Source organism: Ursus americanus, chromosome 17 (genome assembly GCF_024610735.1).
Source record: "Ursus americanus isolate L20-20 chromosome 17, mUrsAme1.1.p, whole genome shotgun sequence".
In the NCBI taxonomy this organism is placed as follows: domain Eukaryota; kingdom Metazoa; phylum Chordata; class Mammalia; order Carnivora; family Ursidae; genus Ursus; species Ursus americanus.
The window spans coordinates 34,630,475-34,652,734 of record NC_142143.1 but is presented as its reverse complement, the minus strand read 5'-3'; the positions used below and the strand labels follow the sequence as shown (position 1 = coordinate 34,652,734).

At 38.1% G+C, this 22,260-nt stretch overlaps 1 protein-coding gene across 3 annotated transcripts in view; it reads left to right on the top strand.

The window, feature by feature from the left end:
- TMTC2 (transmembrane O-mannosyltransferase targeting cadherins 2) overlaps positions 1 to 22,260 on the top strand; it is an 835,540-nt gene that overhangs the window by 392,786 nt on the left and 420,494 nt on the right. For 2 of the 3 annotated variants that reach the window (XR_015727148.1, XR_015727149.1), the window contains exons 12-14: positions 2,617 to 2,728; positions 6,292 to 6,354; positions 12,320 to 12,412. The gene's annotated coding sequence lies outside the window, so the exon portion shown is untranslated. The remainder of the gene's footprint in view (positions 1 to 2,616; positions 2,729 to 6,291; positions 6,355 to 12,319; positions 12,413 to 22,260) is intronic. The other variant, XR_015727150.1, reaches the window with a different exon arrangement.

Here is a 22,260-nt window from a genome sequence, read left to right as displayed (position 1 = left end):
GTTCGGCCATCCTATCTTCTATGGGCTGTCTGGTGCTGCTCCCTGGCTTTTGTGAATACCTACCTCTCACAGCCTGAGGCTCTGAGCCCCCTCCTTCTGCTGTTCTCTCACGGCTTTTTACGTTCCCACCAGCAATGTATGCAAATTCCAGTTTCTCTACAGCCTCACCAACACTTGATTTTCTGCTTTCTTAATTATAGCCATCCTAGTGGCTGTGATGTGGCATCTCATTGTAGTATTTATTTGCATTTTCCTGATGACTAACGTACCATTTTAAAATTTGAAATTTTAATAACAATAAAGTTTGCAAGTGAATTGGGGAAATAAGAGGCAATATTGTAAAATATTGGATAAAGAGAATATTATTCTCTTTTCTCTACATAGCTTTAATGTTATTAACTAATTCAGATAATGCCTGGCTTATAAAACTAACTCTCTCTTGGTGTTTGACTAATGGATTTTTGCAATTCATCATGCTAGAACAAAGAAAAAAGACCCCCCCTTATAATGCACTGTATTGCCTCAGAACAGAGTTATTTTTCATATCTCTTATCTTACAACCTTATCCCATTCAGCTACATTTATACAAATAATTTTAAATGCCTCCTACTGAAGAATTTAATTTTGATTGATGGAGACCCAGTCTCAAACCTACAAAGAGTGTGCTGCTGAGGGAACCAAAAAATGAGACAGTTGTTTAAGAACATGCATATTCTATTTCACCTTTCAACTTTAACTGGAGATAATAAATGAACACCAGCGAAATAGTCCATATGCCAGAGTTTTGTTTTTGAATTTGGTACATTCAGTAAGATTCTTTTTCAATTAATAATAAACAGTAAACTCTGAATCCACAAATACCTGATCTATATAATTTGTAAGGTGATTAAAGTTAATCACTTTCTGCGCAGACATCGATGCCAAACCTTATTAAAAGTTTCATCAGTTTGGGAATTTCTTATCTGAAGGGTCTATTTGCCCTCTCTCTCCCCATAATTGTCTTCAGTAGAGTGAACTTGATTAATGGGCTGTTTCATTTTTCAGGATAAAGCTAACATTTTCCTTTTCCCAGCAACGCTAGCAAATTACTTGATTAATATCAAAAAGCTCTCATTCACACATAACCTTTGAATAAACAAGTTGTGGTACTGTTGGCAACACGCTAAGAGGGGTTCCTGTAAGTAGGCTATAAAGGAAATTGCCTTTGTAATTCAATGTATAAAGAGGGAGCCTGTTTTTTGCTTGCTGCAAATCTTTTTTTTTTTTTCCCCTCTCTCTCTAAGTAGAGAATGTATAATGAGATTGAGCAAAAGCAGAATGCAGAATATCCTTTTTCAGTGCTGAGGTGCCATTTGCATTTCCCTCACTACTGGAAGCCCAGGAAGAAAACTGTGAAATGTTTATGGGACTTGAATGGAGTTTCTAACTCATAATTTTAGGGTTTTCCAGTTTTCCCTTACAGTGTGGCAACAGAGAGTCATCAATCCCATATTGACTGAAAGATATCTCTCCCAAAGACTTTCCTAATATTAACTACTTAAAAACCAGGGTCTGGATACCAGCTGCTCTACTGGAGCAGAGAAAAGCTCTTTATAAATAAGAAAAAAATTCTAGATTAAAGTGGAAGGAAGAGAAAGGAATTAAAATATTACAGCCTGATCACATACCAAATACTCTTTCTAAGCCCTGTGCATGTAGTAAATAAAACCTACCATTATCTGCAGCATTGTTAGTTGCCTATCCAGTACTCATTTCTTTCTTAGAGACAACTATTAGAACACCAACTTTGTCGTAGCTTTTTGCCCAGATCCAGTTGATGGGTTATCATTGGTCCCAGCCAGGGATCGGCAGACTATGGGCTCATGGGCCAAATCAGGCCTGCCATCTGTTTTTATACGGCCTGGGAACTAAGATTAGTTTGTACATTTTTGAGTGGTTGAAAAAAAACAAAAGAAGAGTCGTGTTTCATAATATGTGAGAGTTACATCAAATTTCAGTGTCCATAAATAAGGTGTTATTGGACTACAGCAACACTCAATAATTTATGGACCATCTATGGCGGCTTTCATGCTGGAATGGCAGAATTGAGTGATTACAACAGAGACTGTATGGCCTGCAAAGTCTAAAATATTTACTATCTGGCCTGTAACAGAAAAAGTTTGCCGACCCCTGGTCTAAGCCAATTGTGATAGTCCTGTCTCTTGCTTTTCCAGGCTCCAATCCAGCTGGCAGTGCCCATGTGACAATGAAATGCAGGCAGAGGTCTGCTGGGGGAAATTCTGGAAAGGCTTTGCTTTCTTCATAAAAGGCTGGCATCTTAACGCCCCTCAGGTCTTGAAAATAAAAGTGAAATCTATTTATGAGAGCAACCATCTTGCAACCATGGGCCGATGAATAGAAAAGTAAAATCCAGCACCCTAGAAAAAAGGAAAGAACCCTGAGTTCCTGATAAAAATTTTAAGCACCTGAACCAAGGCCAATACCTGCTTTACTGCCAAACTTCCCATTATGTGAGAAAACATTGCCCTCGTCTATGAGGCGGTCTTCATTGGGCATACTGTCACCTGCAGGCAAATGCCCTCCTTACTGACATGCCCCCCTCTTTCTTTCCTTTAGGCACAGAACCTAACCATTCTCCGTTGCATAAGAAGACTTGTGGAGGCCAGAGGACACTTCCTGGTGTTTTCGCAAAATGCAGTAAGCAGATAGCCATCTAATCTCTCCACAGGTAAAGTCACACTTGAGTTTGCCCATCCTAAAAAACTAGTTTCCCCAGTGGCATTATCTTGATACCTGGGGAAATGGTAACGAGAACGGTCTATTTTCCTTTGTCACTGCAAACCGTTCATAGCAGAAGGTCATCTATGGATGTTGGCGATGGCACCGTACTCCCTGTCCCCGCCTCCCCTCCACCTGTGTTACACATTCTACCTTCTGTTTTCCTATAATGTTTAGGTTCAGATGCTTTCCACTCATTACCTAATGTGTACTATTTCAGTTTATGTACTCAGCTCTGGTTGCCCTAAGGACAACACCATGGATCATTGATCTCTTCATTCTAGCATCTAGCACGTTATATTATAGGTGATGAAAGAATGAATGGGAGGATGGGAGGCAGTAGGCAGTTGTCTGACAAACAAATGCAATGTGGAGCACAGCAAATATATTCTTCAAGTTGTCAGATGTTTACTGGGTGCCTATTCTTTGACCTTTTCTGGGTGATAGGGAAGGGTCAAGATTTTCAGGAGCCCCAACATCTCATTCCAGCCTCTTCAAACCAATTAGAAACACTTGGTCTCAGTGTCCTCTCATGTAAAAGGACACATCATTGTTAAGTGAAAAGAATCAGCAATCTTTAAGTCTTTCCCTGCTACTTTACCTTGGAAAGTTAAACCTTTCAGGTACTCAGGTTTTTAATCCGTTAAATGGAGGTAATGTGGAACTTAAACAATATATGTGATCTGATTAGCAGAACACTCCATGACATTTGAAAATTTTCTATAATGGGAGCTATTTAAAAATAAGGTATTGAAGTAAGTGATCTTTAAGGTCCCATATGGTTCTAAATTCTGATTCTTTGAATTGACTCATTTATCATTTGAAATGTTAATAGTTGTATAAGTTTTGCTAGAAGAATTTATCCCTGAATCACACTACTGATTGCATTCTTGGCCTAACCACTGGGGAACCAAAGTAAAATAAATACAAACCTTCAGCAAAACTGAATATAAAAGTTTGTAAATCCTTATGAAAGAATGGGCTATGGGTGAAAAGCTTTGCCTTGTTTTCAAATGAAACTGAATTTGAGATAAAAACTGAAACCGAAATACTACAGGGTAAACGAAAAACACATAAGAGCTCTCTAGCTCTTTCTCCCATTTTTTTTTTTTTTTGCAGAACACAATAATTCTAATAAAGAATTAGAAAGCTACTTTGTATCTCAAGAAATCATGACAAAAGGATAACTTTTCCAATGAACGCCGTTGAAGCTTATAGGAAGAAAAACAGAATACTTTTTCTAGGGGAGATAATGGTTTGCAGGATGGGGTGGGAGTACTTGTTCAGGGAGATGGGATCTGCAATGAGTAGATGCTGCCAAAAGAATAGAAGAATTGGGGATGGGATAGAGACAGGACACACCACTTACCGAAGACCTACTAAGTGACTGAAACTGTGTCGGAAGCTTTGCTCTGTTTTCTCACTTAACTCATCATTAGGAAAAGTTGTTCAGTTCTTTCTAATTTAGCAGGAGGGAACCAAGATTACAAGAATTACAAAGATTGAGAAATTGTTCAGGATTCAATGGCTGATAGATAAACAGATATACCATGATTCGAAGATGAGTTTTTCTGACTATAAAACTTACACTGTTTCCCCTCTGCCAGGCTAAGAGGCTGCTTCTCTGGGGGAAGCCAGCTGCAAACGTATCTCCGCCAGGCTTGCTGCCATTCATCACCTCCACGGGACTTGCCACCTTGGGATACAAGGTGTTTAGCTGACCAGGCACGGGGAGGAGTATACATCTGTTCCTTTAGGTCCGCAGGGGGGTGCCAAGGTGGGAAGCAGCAGTAGTGAAAACAGTCAAAGCACGTCCCAAGGATGCCCACACATGGCATCTTATCACTCCTTTTTCTCAAGTTCTCGGCAGAGAGGGGAGAGGCTACTGCCAATAATAATGTTAAAAGCAACTTGCACACAAACAGTATTTTTTCATTCATAGAGAACTTCCATGTATATATATTTTATACACATATGTATTTTGCGCACACACAATCCCATTAATCTTCATGGCCGTAATTTGTGGTTATGAAGGGGATACTGAAACAGAGGGATCTAAAGTGCTAGCAAGTGCAGACACAGACACAGACCACAGTCTCCTAACTACTTTCTCTTATAGTCCCAGAACTCGCTAGAAGACATCTGTCTGTTTTAATATAATTTGCCAGTTTCACAAGGGAATTGCAAAGCTTACTTCCTATTTGAAATTAAGATCCTTTACTTCCTCAGAAGAAAGCTTCTATATACAAAACATAATGGCATAGTAATGAGCTCCCTTGACTAAGTCAACCATCTATGCACACCCTCAAATATTACCCTCCCTTGGCTTCCTACGGTGTCCAGAGTAAAGATCAACAGGAACAGTAGGAGACTGGGAGAGCATAGAAATTGGAAGTTCAAAAAGGTTGAATTACATATAAGAATAAGCCCTTATGAATAGTGGAATCTTGGTTTAGAAAAACCACCTTTTTTGAAAGAGCCCCAGGGTGAAAAGAAGTGACCCTGTTACTTAGATACAGATCTGAAACTACAAGCAATCCCTCCCTTTTTAGTTTCTTGTCTTTCAAAATGTGTGATCCTGCTAAAACAGTCCTTAGTCAATTGAACATCCACTGAACAAAAACATAGATGGCATTTTGAGGAGGTAGGAGATATTGAGAACTTTTTTAGATGAGGCTTCTCTGTTTCATGCTAATTGTATTTGATCACTGATATCTTGAGAGCAGTGCAAGGTATTCATGGGCGTTGGAACTAACATGTATCAACAGTCTGATGTAAGAAATAATTTCTAGCCACCTTGTATTTGCTGACAACAGATGAGAAACAGTGCTGTGCAAATATAATAGGAAAATCCCTTTTGGGATGTAGCAAAATGTGGGATTTGGGTACAATGATTGATTCATTTTTATTTCTTTATTGAAAAGCATCAAGAGCTAAAAAAATGGAAGACCGAATGAGTTCATCACAGATATTCAAAATTATAGACGTGAGGAAAAGAAAACATCTATGGCAGCCATTCTCAACTAATACGGAAAATGAAACATTACTTGATCTCAGATTTCTTCTTTTAAATCAGCTTGGGAAATGACATAACCATATTTAATTCCTCCGAGAAGAATTGTTCGGTTCCAACCATCTGCTAAATTAAGCAGCAGTGATTATAATGAACATTTACAACAGACCTGATTCAAAAGGGGATAATAACTTTATGTATAAAACAAAGTCCTGGGGGGCAGTTGCAATCTCGAAGATGAAGATCAAAATTAGGAGAACAGCTTTTTCAGTGCTTTGGAAATCTAAGGGTGGTGAAGGTCAAAGCGCACCTCACATTTCCTTAAATTCTTTATTTCATTGTAGGAAAAACAGCCACCAAGTTCCAGCAAACTACCAGTTTTCCAGATTCTTTCTTTTACTGTGTTTCATTGGACCCCAAGTTTTCTTTATCTTTTTCTTTTTCCAGGTGGTAATATAGATTTTGTTTCTTCATTCTTTATTTTCCCCTTCTCTGTACAGGGGAAAGAATCTCCACCATAACTTCTGACAAATGTAAGAAGACCCAGCAAATTAAAATAGCCAGTAAGTACTGCCAAGTACCAGTAACCCTGGGAGATGTATGATTAATTAGTCTAACAGTTCTCTTCTTTGGTCCTTAAATGGATGTTTGATGTTTCTGCGGTTTTCTGGCAGTGTTTATATATATGTGCAAGTCCACACACATTTTCCATGGAACCAGTTGCCTTGGATCAGTATTGCTGAGGTAAAATAATAATAATAATAATAATAATAATAATAATAATAATAATAGAAGAAGAAGAAGAAGGGGAAGAGGAAGAAGAAGAAGGAGTTGTTTTTTGGCCTTGCCTGCCCTGGAATGTTGCCTATGTCTGTTCTTCAACCAGGAACCTATTTTTATAGCACAGGGTCACATTATTAAATATTGACCGGGCCTCCTCATCAAAAAAGAAACATAATGTGTTCGTGTGTAGCCCCAAACTCACAGAAAATAAAATCCCTTAGAAGTTCTTTTCCCTCCAAATGCCAACAAAGCTAATATGGTAGTGGCACTAGGGCATCTGAGAGAGAACTAATTTATGTTTTAGATTTTCAAAGTCATAGTTCTAATTATGTGGCTGCCCCACTGACAGAATATGAAAGCCCCGTGAGAGACCGACCCCCCTCTACTTCCTTATGCTCACACCCACCACTGCGGAAGATACTGAGGCTTTGCAGTAGTCTCACTTATGAAACTCCTTAACTGCACTTTACGGTCTATGGAGCAAAGGAGTCTGCAAATTGATTAAAAGCACTCATTATTGTAATTATATTTAGAGATGTGATTGGCAGGGCAGATCCCAGTGAAAATGCAATACTTTTTCCTACTCTAGCCACTTGCTTACATATTAATTTGGTAGCATTAAAAATTTTGAGATTGCATAATGCAAATAATATTCAGATTAGGAGTCCTAATGAGTTTAATAAACACAGAGCTCCTAAATGTTCTGCCTTCCTTTTATATCATTAACTGTACCCAGTGGAGTCAGTGAAGGTTTAACAAGGCTTTCTTCCTCTTTCTGGGATCGGCATCCTTAATGCTGCGTTGAGATGATTCATTTCAGATAATATTGAACTTTATGAGACCCAAAGATCTATGAGAAAGTATCCGCCTATTATCCATCAATCCACCCATCCATCCATCCATCCATCCATCCATCCATCCATCCATCCAAAACACGTACTCATTCAACAAATACTTCTTAAATCACTACCACGTTCCAGGCACATAGTGAGCCAGAAAGATATAGTTCCTTCCCTCATGTGCCTTATAGTCAAAATAGAAAAGGTGGAATACTGAAAAGAATGATTGATCAGATACTTTTGACAGACACTGCGTGAGGTTCAACAACGAGGCAGAAATTTCACTGGCGTGCCCCTCCTCGTGCTGTTGTAACCACAGCAAATGGACTCCTAGTCTTTCTAAGGCTCCAGCAGCGACTGTGGGGCAGAGGTCTCCAGACCGCAGAAACCGCGTTGCGGGCGTGGCATGTATCTCTGTGGCAACCAGGCAGGATGAATGCCATCGCTTAGACGATGGGCAGGAGTGTCAAGAAGAAGTAAGTGCTCAGTGAAAAAGCTGGGGGCGTAGCGCCGCCACACGAATGATGGGTATTTTTGCTGAAAGAGTATTCCTCACAGGGCAAATGTTAAATTGACTCTAGTTTTGCTTAAATAACAGGCAGTAGGGACTGTTACTCTGACTTTCAGTAAGGCTCTACGGAAAGAAAGTGAATGCATATCAGCGGGAGAGAAGGGAAGAGGAGAAATACTGATCCTGGATCTCCCTTTCCTCTCTAGAAGCAACAGCCGTCTGGGGTTTTGCTTCTTCCCCGGGCATTGCCGGTCACTGCTTGTAGGGCCCACGAGCTCCTCTTCCCTCCCCAGTCTGAGGATTGTCTCCTCCCCCCGCCCCTGTCGCTGCAGATGCTGCTTTGGCAGACAGCAATAAATTTGCAAGTAAACAGGAATTTACAATCTACTTCAGTGTTTATATACTAAAAATTGTCTTTCTGCTTAGCTTTCCCAGTAGTTGGTCTATGCTGAACTGGCTCTTCAATTTTGAGGCAATATTTGCTCTGTCTTGAAGAAGAACCAGGTTCATAGCTGAGTGGATCTTCTGGAAATGAATGCATTCAATGAATTATTTATCAAGACTCTTGGGGATATAACCGCTGCCTTGACAATAGCATAGCTTTTGAGTGAATTATGGGGTCTAGGATACTGGCCCCAAGGAATTTCTAAGGAGGGCAGGAAAGTAATATGTTTTATAACAGCACTAGGATAAGAGCAAGAAAAGTGAGAGAGAGAGTAGTTTTAAAGAGCTTTTTAGGCTGTTTATGTTTTCATGATCTATGCCAGGTTTATATTCAGAAAGGGCATTCTGGCAGTGAAATAATTAACAAGATAACTAAAACAACTAGCCAAAATATGGGAATTCAGTCAATTCAGTGACTTAGGATCAGCTAGACAAAATAACTCATTTTGTCAAAATCAAATTTTGGGGGGAGAGATATTTCCAGATGTTCTTATTCAGTCCTGCACATAAACATAGCATAAATAAGTATTTTCTTAAGAAGTAGGACATTTGGGCTCAGTCGGTTAAGCATCTGCCTTTGGCTCAGGTCATGATCCCAGAGTCCTGAGATCGATCCCTGCATCGGGCTCCCTGCTCAATGGGGAGTCTGCTTCTCTTTCTCACTCTCCCTCTGTGCTCTCTCTCTCTCTCTCTCAAATAAATAAATAAAATCTTAAAAAAAAATAGAACATTTGTAGCTGCTGCTATGGTATAGACAAAGTTGAAAACAGATGTTTTCATGGAAAGTCATAGATTGTTTGCAAAGCTTGACCTGTCTTTGCCTTAGATCTGCCCTTATTTGAAGATTTAACGCACCTTGCATGTCTGCATTTTAGATGCAACTAATAGCATATACCAGGGGCGCCTGGGTGGCTCAGTCATTAAGCGTCTGCCTTCGGCTCAGGGCCTGATCCCAGGGTCCTGGGATCAAGCCCCGCATCGGGCTCCCTGCTCCTCTGGGAGCCTGCTTCTTCCTCTCCCACTCCCCCTGCTTGTGTTCCCTCTCTCGCTGGCTGCCTCTCTCTCTCTCTGTCAAATAAATAAATAAATAATCTTTAAAAAAAATGACATATACCAAAAAGAAATAGCATATACCTATGATTTATTTCCAGCTCTGCCTCCTCACATGGAATTGTGACAATATTTTACTCATCAAGTCTTCATTTTGTGATCTAGTGACAAAAAAATTAAGTGTTTGCATGATAGGGCAGCAATATGAGTAAGTGTAATTTCTGTGACTCTTCCCCTACCCACTCTGATAAACTGATACCTTCTCACAGGGGCTGGTAAATGTAGAGTTCCTGACCAAGACATGACATTCTACCATTCTGATCACTTCCCTGATTGTCCCAGTGATGGCTCCTGCCCTTCAGAAGTCTAGCGTTTGATTCCAGATCTGGTTGGTCCTGCTTGCTGCTTAGACCATTGTGTGTCCAGTCCCTGTTCCATCCTACAGCAACTGTGACGCCAGATAGATAGTGGAAAGTTGATTTAATATCTAGAAATCACATGTACTTCCATGGGTCACAAGGCCTTGCTGCTCTGTGCTCTCAGTATTTTACAGATCTCTGGTAATGTGACTCTCATTTTATTATTATTTTTAAAACTTTAATGCCTTTTGCCCTAGATCTCCATTGGTCTACTGTGGGTTGGGAGCTGGACTGTAGGGTCCAGTATCCCCTACCTAGCATTACTCACAAATGTTCCTCTGACCCCTTCATTCTCCAGTGACTATTCATTGCACATCTATGTACCGGGCATTGTGCTGCGTGCTGGAAGTAGAGTTTTTGCCCTAAGGGGCCCAGAATACACCATATTATTCATATTATATATAATATGTATAAAATATATATTATATTGTTTATAATTTAAATAATGAATTATTGTTTAAAGATAGATGTTGAAGAAATAATTGCAAATGGAAGTGTTTCAAAACAGGAAGTAGCACCACGAGAAGGAATAATGAGGGAAAATTAATCTCAGAAGGTCAGGGAAGTATTCCTGAGGAAGTAACATCTAGGCTAAGATCTGAGAGATGAGAAGAAATTAAATAAGTAAGTGGCTGCGAGAGAAATTGGGGGAAAAAAACGATGCCTCAAGGAGAGGGAAAGTGTGTAAAGACCCTAGAGTCAGAGAGAGTGAGCCCATCTGAGGAGGTCAGATAAGAGCAGTATGCTTTCTTCAGTGAGGCTGGAAAGGTCAAAGATAATGAGAAACCATTGAAAGCCTTATTAAAAGTACTTTAAATTATGAAATATTCTAAAATTACAAAATAATTAAAAAACAACGCATTAGGTAACTCTGTAGTCATCATGAAGCGTATTATTTTGCATTTACTTCACTTATTTTTGTTTTAGAAATGGAAGTTTTCATTTCAGCTAAAATTTCAAATCCATATCCTTGCTCCTCCCTCCCTCCCTTTCTTTCTAGATAACCACAGCCCTAAAGTTAGAGTATATCATTCCCGTGCAATGACGAGGTATCTAGTGAAGCTCAGAATATATAATCCCTATGACCCTGCAATTTGTCTTCCTGCTGTCTGTTTTAGAGAAACCCTCACACATATACACGAGAGACATTTCAAGAAACTTACTCACGGCATTGTTCACTGCAAATAAAAAAAAAGTGGTACTAACATAACAGCCCTCAGTAGAGGGATGAATAAAGAAACCCTGGTTTAGTTGCACAATGGAGCCCTATTCATCAGTTGAAAAAATGCCTTAGAGCTTATGAATTGAGGATAACATTAAAAAATGAGATGCTTAGTTAAAAAGGAAAGTTCCAGAAAAATATATAGTATATATTTCATATATGAAAAATTTAAAAACATAAATAAAATAGTATCTATTATTTATGGAAGCAGACATGTGTAGTAAAACTATAAAAATATTGGAAGACTTCTAAGCAGGGAGATATACAGTAGAAACTGCATTTTAAAAGCTTAGTCTGGCTATAGTTTTGAGAATGCAATCACAAGCATAGATCAGTAAGGAAACCATTATGGTAGGGTAATTGAACAGTGACTGTAACTCTGATTAGGGAGAAATGTAGACCGATTCTAGACCTATTTAAAAGGTAGAATTTTTAGGATATGGATTTAGGGTATGAGGGTGTGAGGGAAGGAATCAAGTGACTTTCAAGTTCCTGGCTGGAACACTTTGGTCATTTGTGCTTCTATTTACTGATTCGGAAGACAAGGACTGGGGTGACAATTTTGCGAATGAGCAGAGGTCAAAACCAGTTTTTGAAAAATTAATTTGGGTTTCTTTCCCTAATCAGGGATGTATGGGAAATGGGTCTAATGGTCAATAAAGAATTCAGAAATGAAGATGGTTTATGAATCATCAGCATATAATGTGGAAGTTAATTAATTTTGATTAGATAGAGTGCACGGATGTGAAGAAAATATGGCCTACGAGCTCTGCGAGACACTATGATGTCATGCTTGCAATGGAAGCTGAGAAGGAAAGGCCATAGAAATAGGGGGAAAAGGGAGGGAGGGAATATGGAGTCAGGAAGGCCAAGGAAACAAATTATTTCCAGAAAAAGGTTGTAGCTGTCAGTTTTGAATGCTGATGATACTTCAAACAAGAGAAGGAATGGAAAGTATCTGTTGTATTTTGCTAGGTACAAGTCATTGGTAATCTGAAAGCAAGCATTTTCAATGTTAATTATACTTCAGATGCATACATACATGCATACATATGTGAACATTTTCAGAAGAATGTTTGGGCTAAAAGCTTTTGTAGGGTAGGTTGACAAGTGGAGGAGTGGAAATGGAGACAACAAGATGTACAGACATCTTGAGTAGTTTGGGAAGGAAAGGACAAAAATAGGTAGGTGCTGCAGGCCTAGGAGGAGGTAGGGTGAAAGGAATAAGTGCTTTGTTTTTCATATATTTGTTTCTTTAAGGTGAGGCAAATTTGAACGTGTTTAACTGCTGCTGGAAAGGATTCAGTAAAGAGGGAGAGGCTGAAGATGTGGGACAAAGAAGATAACTGGTGGGTGAGTTTCCCCCAAACTTGGAATTGAAATCCAAATCATTCAACAGTGGTTTGCTGTTGAATTAATTGACAAATGAATTAGAAGAAGGATGTAGTTTCTCCTGAGACAGCAGTAAAGGGAACAGGGATGTGTGTGGAGGTCAATAGGTTTACTGATTTGGGTAGTGGGAAGTTGAGGGTTTTCATATCTGATTGCTTCTAATATCTGAGGTGAGAGGTAAAAACATCTGAGGAGAGAAAGGGAGTGGAGAAGGTTTAGAGGTTTTAGGAGAGCAGAGTTTGCAGTAGTTGTTGGGGAGGATGGGAATGAATGCTGGATAGGAAAACAACATAGAATTTCTGTCACTGTTTAGTTCCAAGTTGAGGTTGGAAATTTTGGATTTATGGTGGTGCTAATCTCCTTGGACCGCACTGTGTATCTACACTCTATTCCCTTTGGATTAATTCTTTCATAAGAGTCTCCTCATTTCCTCCTACAGACAGACTACGCTTCCAGATGTGCCACACATGGCTAAATTTACAGTCAATATAAAGCACTGGTCAGCTTCTGGGAACCCACATTACTTTCCCAAACTATGTCCAGCATAGTTGAAAAGCCCTATATGATGGCGATATTCTGAAGCTTAGCTATTTCTAAGTGTTTTGTAGGCATTCATGAACTTCCAAATTCGTTGTGTTTTTAAGCACTGAAGGAACGCATGGGTATTTCAAAGCTCTCTATAATGACAGTGAGTCTTTTAGTCTATAAAAGACTGAAGAGTTCCGTTTTTTATGAGCAGTTATAGCCTGTGACACAGGTTTCATCAGCTGTGTGCTAGAAATAAAGAAATCTGCGATGTGCCTCTAGAGTGTGGCGATGTTTATCTTGTACACATTTTTATTGCTGTTGTCATTTAGGCATATTTTTAATATGGGAAAATGTAATAGGTCTTCAGAAGTCTGAGAACACTGAGGAAGATTCTAGTATGGTTACTGTGGTCTGATTGACTCAGCGGCATATTGACACACATTTGGTTTTCCATATATTCAAAAGAACCAATGTTTTCTTTTTAAAAGTGACTTCATCTTCCATCATAAATGTCTCTACTCTAAAGTCTGGTGAGAGAATTCCTTGGAAACCAAAGAACATTTAGTAATTTAGTGTGTACGTGGGTGTTTTTCTCTTTAATTTATGAAGTCCTTTGAGCGAGTAAATTAAAAAGTAGTGTGTTAGTATTCCACATTTGAGAATTTGTTTTATAAGCAAGTTTATAATTTATGGTGTTTGTGATCTTCTGTGAAACTTTTAGTTATATCTATGCCGTGCAAACTAGTTGAACCATTTTTTGCTGGATTTTGATCAGAAGGGTATAGAACGATCTCCAGTTGTGGAGTAAGAAAACTTGGTTCTAGTTTCAACTCTGATACTAACAACTGTAACCTTGAGTAACTCTTTGTCTGAACCCATTTTCCAACCTGTGAAAAGAGGAATTTTATTAGGTAACTTTTAAAATATTTTCCAGATCTGAATGTCAGTTTTAGGAGTTGATACAGCTGTTTGGCAGCATAAAAAAAAGGGCTAAATATTGTTAAGGTTATTAATTCTTACATGACACAATTAAAAAAGTGCATGCTCAAGCCTGGGGTTTAAGGCCATAGTATTCATTCATTCACTAATACTTTTATTAAAAGTGTATATCAGAAATTTGGGGAGCAATGATGAACAAGAAATGTATCAGTCCTCAGGCACTTCTCATTGTAGCTGAGAAGAAAGACATGTCAGGTAATTATTGGAATAAATACAAGGGATCCTGCGATAGTATCTATCTCAACTTTCTCCTCTTAGCATATCCAACTTCCTATGTGGAATCATTTGGTTATCTTACAGCACTTCAAACTCACGCGATTGACTGCACTCTGCTCTCAAAACCTATTCTTCCTATTTTTTTTTAATAACACCACAATTCACTGACTTTCTCAAGTAGAAATCCAGGAGTATTGCCTGATTTCTTCCTCTTCATTATTTGCCTCTAATCCATCAGCAATTACATTCAGAGCTTTCAATTCCCAAGGCTACCACCCTAGTCCACCATCATTCCTTTCCCGGACCCCTGTAAGAACCTCCTTTGTGCTCCCTACTTCTATTTTTGTCCCATTCCGACCTATTCCCAAAATGGAAACAAGAGTGAAGTGTGAAAAATATAAATTCAATCTGGTACCTCCATTCTTGGAACCTCTATTGACTTCCTGTTGTATCTCACATGAAAGCCAAGTACTGGCATGATCTGCCCCTTCCTGCATCTCGATATCATCATGGCACTTTCCCTCTTGACTATAAAGCTTCAGCCTGGTTTCAATTTTGATAGCTTTTTCTCAGAGATGACTTAGTTTACTCTCTAGATTGTACTTTCTCACCCCTTTTTGTATTTTACTACTACCTACTCTTTTTCCTTCACAGCACTTACCATAACTTCTCACTCGATCATATTTTTATTCCCTTATTTATTGTTTGACTCACCCACTAGAATGGCTTCTCTATTAAGGGCAAGAAATTTGTTAGTTTCACTTACTTAGCAGCTTCATGGTCCTTATTGTGTAACTCACAAAATATTACTTGAAAAAAATCAGCCCAGTTATTATGACTTTTTTCTACTTTGCAACCTGAAAATATTGAGGAAATGAAAGCAACAGGCATTTCTTGACATTTCTTCTTAATAATGTGTCTAAGGCTGTTACCAATTAAGCAAAGATTGGCATGATTAAAATAACAATTTACAATTTGTTTATTATCACATTTTTCATTCTTTAAAACCATGCATCTATGAAGAACCATAAAAAGAGAAATTCTTAATTCAACCAAGTCCAATTCTATTTTAGTAGTGGTTCATATAGCAGGTTGTGGAAGAGTTTTAATTAGCAATGTATTTAATGACTGTCTAGCCATTTTTCACACCATTCAACTTTTATTCTTGTACTCTTAAAAATGTAAACAATTGTATTCCTTCTGATTAATTTTTCACTCATAAAAGCCTAAGTACTAATATGCTGGTAAATTGCCATCAGTTTTAGTGTGAAGTAATTTACTTATTTTTGGTCTTTCCTATTACATTGTGATCGTATTTCTTTTTACAAAAGATCTAGCATCACATCATAATAATTAATCTTGTATTTTTAAAAATTATTAAAGAGAAGGAAGGAGATACAAAAATACTTGTTCATTTTTATAGTCATTTGGAAATGATGAAAACTTGTGGGTAATACAAATTAAATGCCTTCAGATATATGGTTCTGGACAGTTCACATTTTGTAATAATCAAGTATAGCGTACTTTCAATATTAAGTAGACAGTCGGCTACTTAGCCTCTGTTAATATAGAGCTGTCTCTCTTTTGTGTTTTTCTCATTTCCTAAAATATTCATAGCTCTCTAAGAAGACACAACACATCTCTAGCCCTCTTAGTATGTAAGAGTCTATCACATAATGGGTGCCTACTACAATTTTATTGACCTGAAGTGAAATAGTTCTTCAAGTTATTATTCAGTCTTGCAATGCTTATACTCTGTGCCATAGGAATTATTAAAACATCTGAATTCTTTCTTTTTTTTGTATTATAAAAATAGGACAATCACTAACATCTTTAGTAATTTATAGTTCGAGTTACTTGGTGTGGGATGCCCATGTTATGAAGTCAAAAGCATAGAAGTGTATACATAGAAAAACAAACTTCTGTCTCACTTCTCTTCCCCAGCAGCTCTGTACCTCTCTCTAGGGATTTCTGTTACCATCCGTTTCTTCATATTTTCAGAGGTATTCTACAGAATCCAGGTGAATGTGCATATTCTTTTTATGTCTACAAGTTAGAGATTTTGCTTTCATCATTTTTCGATGTATCTTACATCTGTAATAATATATGGAGAGTTCCTCATTCTTTTTATGATTGCAGGGGGCTGCAATATTGTATTAACTAAGCCTATATTAATAGATATTTCAGTGACTTTCAATATTTTATTATAAAACTGCTTGTTTTCATCCATTTAGTTGGCTATCACAAAATATCACAGACTGGGTGGCTTATAAACAACAGAAATTTGTTTCTCACAGTTTTGGAGGCTGGAAGTCCAAGATTAGGATGCCAGCATTCCCTCTTCTGGGTTGTAGAATTCTCCTTGTGTCCTCACATAGAAGAAGGGACAAAGGAGCTCTTTGGAGTCTTTGGAGTGTCTTTTATAAGGGATTTATTTTATTAGTGGGGACACAATGAAACTGTAGCACTGCTCTACTGAATATACGTGTATGTTTGTGTGGGTGTATAATTTCACACATGCACATATACCCATACACAGAATATTTAGAAATAGATTGCTATGTCAACAGCTATGTGCATTTTAAGTTGAACAGAAAATGCCACAGGGATTTAATGCCACCAATTTACACGTAGATTAACAATATATAAGGACTCTCTTTTTCTCTACCTCATCAAGAAATTGTGGATCAAAATTTTGACATTTGTTAATTTAATGATACTCTTATTATTTTTTAGACATTGATCTAGGACTTCTCGTCTATGCAGTAAGATATGAATCAGAAACAAGAGGAAATAATTTTTATATTTCTTTTGAATTTCCCATATAATCTATCATACTGCTTAAGACATTGCTTAAAAATCTACCTTGTTGGGGCGCCTGGGTGGCACAGCGGTTAAGCGTCTGCCTTCGGCTCAGGGCGTGATCCCGGCGTTATGGGATCGAGCTCCACGTCAGGCTCCTCCGCTGTGAGCCTGCTTCTTCCTCTCCCACTCCCCCTGCTTGTGTTCCCTCTCTCGCTGGCTGTCTCTATCTCTGTCGAATAAATAAATAAAATCTTTAAAAAAAAAAATCTACCTTGTTTTCCAGTGGTAACAAACATGCTGTGCAAATCTATCATAAATTTTTACCTAGTCTTCTTGTGCTTAATGGCATATGTTTGTTAGTGTATGAACTAAGTCTGTGGACATGGAACGAAGAAAGTCTAATTGATCTATAGAGGATTTTAATGCATTTTTTTCCTGACCTCTTTACAATGACATTCATATCAACTAAAAGAATTCAGCACATGTTGGTCATTATTACCAGTTCAATATGAAAATTCATATTCTGAATGGTACCAATCTCTTAAAAGTTGTGGTTCATTTCTAATGTTATTTTTCTCTTTTTTTTTTGCTATCACTGCATAATGTGTCACTGATAGAAAAGTTCAGTGATAGGTTTCCATGTTAAACAGCCATTTGAAAGCTCAACATTTGAAGAAGTTCATTATCTACACACATATATTCTTCATTGAACTAATTTATAAATGTCATAAAAATCTTAGAAAACATTTTAATTTCTATTAGCACAGGACTGTTTAAATCTCAAAAGACTAGAGAATGCATGCATAATCTTTTCTTTTTCTCATAATAAGTGAGTTGTACACTTATTTTTTTATTTTTATGTCTTTAGGTGGGGGTAGATGCAGAGGAAAAGGGAGAGAGAGAATCTTAAACAGGCTCCCTGCCAAGCATGGAGCCTGATGCATAAGATCATGACCTGAGCCAAAATCAAGGGTCCATCACTTAACTGACTGAGCCACCCAGGTGCCCCAGTCTGTTCCTTTTCTGAACATACCCTTTTGGAGTAGCATGACCTGTGTCAGGCAAGCTCTAAGAATCCTTTACAATAGTAATTTGTCAGATCTATACCACAAATACTTGCTTATTTGTATAGTCATATTCATATATTCAATCACTTATTAACAATTACTCAGGATACTTCACTGAGTTGAGTTCTGGGGGATTTTTAAAAAGATTTTTATTTATTTATTTATTTATTTATTTATTTATTTATTTATTTGAGAGCAAGAGAGAGAGAATGAGTGGGGAAAGGGGGTAGAGGGGAAGGGAGAAGCCGTCTACCCACTAAGCAGGGAGCCGATGTGGGGCTTGATCCCAGGACCCCAGGATCATGACCTGAGCTGAAGGCAGATGCTTAACTGACTGAGCCACCCAGACATCAGAGTCCTCTGTGATTTAAAAGAGGTTATTAAGGGGCACTAGAGTGGTTCAGTCAGTTAAACGATGGACTCTTCGTTTTGGCTCAGATCATGATCTCAGTGTAGTGAGATCAAGCCCCGTGTTGGGCTCTGTGCTCAGTGTGAGGTACGCTTGGGATTCTCTCTCCCTTTTCCTCTGCCCCCTCCTGCTCATGTGCTCTCTCTCAAATAAATAAATCTTTAATAAAAAAAATACAAGAGATTATTAAATATATATTGCTTATCTTTGGAGAGCTCACATTTTCAAATGTTGGAAGGGCATAGAGACCATGTCAGTACTTTCACTGGGAATTTTGTTTGTACCTCTGAGTTTTCTTTTAAAACTGAGATTAGATGGATAGACAAATATATCTGTATCTGTATGCGTATCTATCTATACATGTATAAAAAGAGAAATGATAAAGTAATAAAAATAGATAGTAGTAGAGAAGACATAAAAAATAGGGAAAATCCCGTCCATTGTACTTTTAGGGAAAGGCAACCACTATTAATAACTTGGCATACTCTATATCCTTTTAATCTTTTTTCTAGGTATATTTTATTTTGTTAAGATCAGACTATGATATTAAGTTTTGTTGTTTTCACTTAATGTGTAATAACTATTATTACAGTGCTTTTTAAAAACTATAAAATATTCCATCTATAGTTATATCATAATTTACTTACTATTACTCTAATTTTAAATACCTGGATTATTTTGACCCTATGTTAACATAAAACACACTGTGCACAGTATTTGGTGGTGTATATCTGTGTCTGCATTTTTTTCTTTTGAGTAAAATCATTGGACCTCATGATAGAGATATTTTTATGCACTTAAGATGTGTTCAATTAGCATTCAAAAAATGTTACAATTTTTAATAGTAACTAAGTTTACTATGAGTACTTCAAGTATATTTTCTCATGACTCCTTTTTAGTAGGTATTATTATTATTGATCCTTTGAAAGTATTTGAAAGCTTAAGTAACATGGCCAATTTTACAAACATTTTTTGTGCTGGAACCAAGTTTCAAACCTAGATTTTTCTGACCATAAGAATATACTTAACAGGGGGCACCTGGGTGGCTCAGTCGTTAAGTGTCTGCCTTCGGCTCAGGGCGTGATCCTAGCATTCTGGGATCGAGCCCCGCATCAGGCTCCTCCTCTGGGAGCCTGCTTCTTCCTCTCCCACTCCCCCTGCTTGTGTTCCCCTCTCTCACTGCCTGTCTCTCTCTCTCTGTCAAATAAATAAATAAAAAATCATAAAAAGAGAGAATATACTTAACAGAAATTTATTTTCTCACAGTTCTGGATACTGGAAGTCCAAGATCAAGATGTTGGCTTCTTCTGAGACCTCTATCCTTGGCTTGCTGATGGATGTCTTTTCACTGTGTCCTCACACAGTCTTTCCTCTCTGTGTACATGTCTGTTTTCTAATCTCCTCTTCTTATAAGGACACCAGTCATATTGGATTAGACCTTATTTTACCTTAATTACCTCTTTAAAGACTTAACTATTATTATCTCTAGATGATATGACTGTACAGCTAGAACTATACCTCACCCTGAATTAGCTGAAAATCTCTTCAGATTTTGAGGTATTCTTTACAATATCTCATTTACATTGATTTTTCCTGCTTCTTTCTCCTTGTATATCTGTAATCTTTTATCACATAGAAATACTTAGCCTGAGGATCAATTCACCTTGAAATAGGATGTTTTATATAACGTAGTTTCTGAAATGTAGGTATTTACCCATTAGTGGATCCTGAGATGTAGGCAGTGGGTAAGACCAGTGTTTTGCATGAAACAGAATAGATCAAAAAGAAATATTGCTTTGTAAAAGTTTTGCTTCAATTGTGTGTATGTGTGGTAAGTTGCAATAAAATGTATTTTTAATTTTAGGTATGTAACATAAATATTTTTTCCATCATAGCTTCTTTAGTGAAAAAACTTCTTAAACTTCCTTCAGCTGGGGGGTACAATTTATCCTGACAAATAGTCCAACCACTCCCCCACTTTATCACTGAGACCTCCAGGAATGGTATTATATAGCATAGACTGACCCTGGGACTCAGGCGAATCCATTGGTATCGGCAGTTGCAATGGGACGGAGTGTAATAATTGCCCACATTAACTCTTAGCTTCACCTATATCTTCAGTAGGAATCAGATGGTATTTCTCAGAGTTATTTTCTATGAAATTTGGGAGAATTTCCATCTCCCAAATGTCGAGCAATATCAGGTTATTACTTAAACTTTTCCCGACAGCCTCGTGGTCTGGCTCTGGGTGAACAGTGCTTGGGTGGTGTGGTTAGCTTGTTGTGTCATACTTCATCACATTAAATGCAGAATTGCAGGCCCAGGCTGGCTCTGAGGAGCCCTTCACTCGGGATGGAAATTGATTCCCCATCCTGGGGACCTCAGTAATCAAGAAGCCAACCTTGGGTCGCCAACGCAGGCCGACATCAGCCTCCTGTTCTGGTGCTTTGTGTGATTTTCTTATTCCTTTAGCACGAACATTTTCTCCTTTTCTCCCTCTTCCTTCTGATTCAGCTTCATTAGTCTGTTAGAGCTATGTAGGCTCTGGGGAATCCTAAGCTTTTGCAGTCACTCATGCCAGTGTTCTCATACTTCAGGTACTTTGACTTGTTCCAGTCATTTCCAGTCCTTCAGACTTTCACCACATAACCTTTCAAATCTTGCTACAAAAATCTTTTTTTTTTTTAAAGATTTTATTTATTTATTTGACAGAGAGAGACAGCCAGCGAGAGAGGGAACACAAGCAGGGGGAGTGGGAGAGGAAGAAGCAGGCTCATAGCGGAGGAGCCTGATGTGGGGCTCGATCCCATAACGCCGGGATCACGCCCTGAGCCGAAGGCAGACGCTTAACGACTGAGCCACCCAGGCGCCCCTACAAAAATCTTTTGATTCTTTATAAATGTTCCGAGCAAATCTCTCTCTAGTGTTCATATATGCTTATAAATATAAGAAACCACACGTCTCCATCTTTAAGCTCTTTTAAATGAAGTGCAGTTTTCTTCTATAGACAGTGCTTTGGGGGCATTGAGTTCCCAAATAATTATAATACTCAAATCCTATAAATTCAAAGTCATCCCTTTTACCTCTCTACTTGTGAGGCTATCGTGATATACCAGTGCAATCCTCAGATTTATGTCCTAATCATGATTCAGAAGGTAACATTCCATGTGTGTATCTGTTTTCAGGTTTTAGTATTTTAGGTGTATAACATACTAAATAGAAATGTTACATACCAAAATAAGTGTTTTCTGGAGCCCCAAGGTTTGTAGTCAGTCTGAGCCAGATCATAACACCTCCAGAGATTTCAATGATAAAGGTAGCTAATTATTCTACAACATAAAAAATAAGAGACACTGTAGGGAAAGATTTTTTTTTTTATTATGTTCAGTTAGCTACCATATAGTACATCATTAGTTTTTGATGTAGTATTCAATGATTCGATAGTTGCATATAACAGTGCTTATCACAACATGTGCCCTCCTTAATACCCATCACCCGGCTACCCCATCCCCCCACCCTCCTCCCCTCTGAGACCCTCAGTTTGTTTCCCAGAGTCCATAGTCTCGCATAGTTTGTCTCCTTCTCTGATTCCCCTCTTCAGTTTTCCCTCCATTCCTCTATGGTCTTCCATGCTATTCCTTATGTTCCACATATGAGTGAAACCATATGATAATTGTCTTTCTCTGCTTGACTTATTTCACTTAGCATAATCCCCCCTAGTTCCATCCATGTCGATGCGAGTGGTGGGTATTCATCCTTTCTGATGGTTGAGTAATATTTCATTG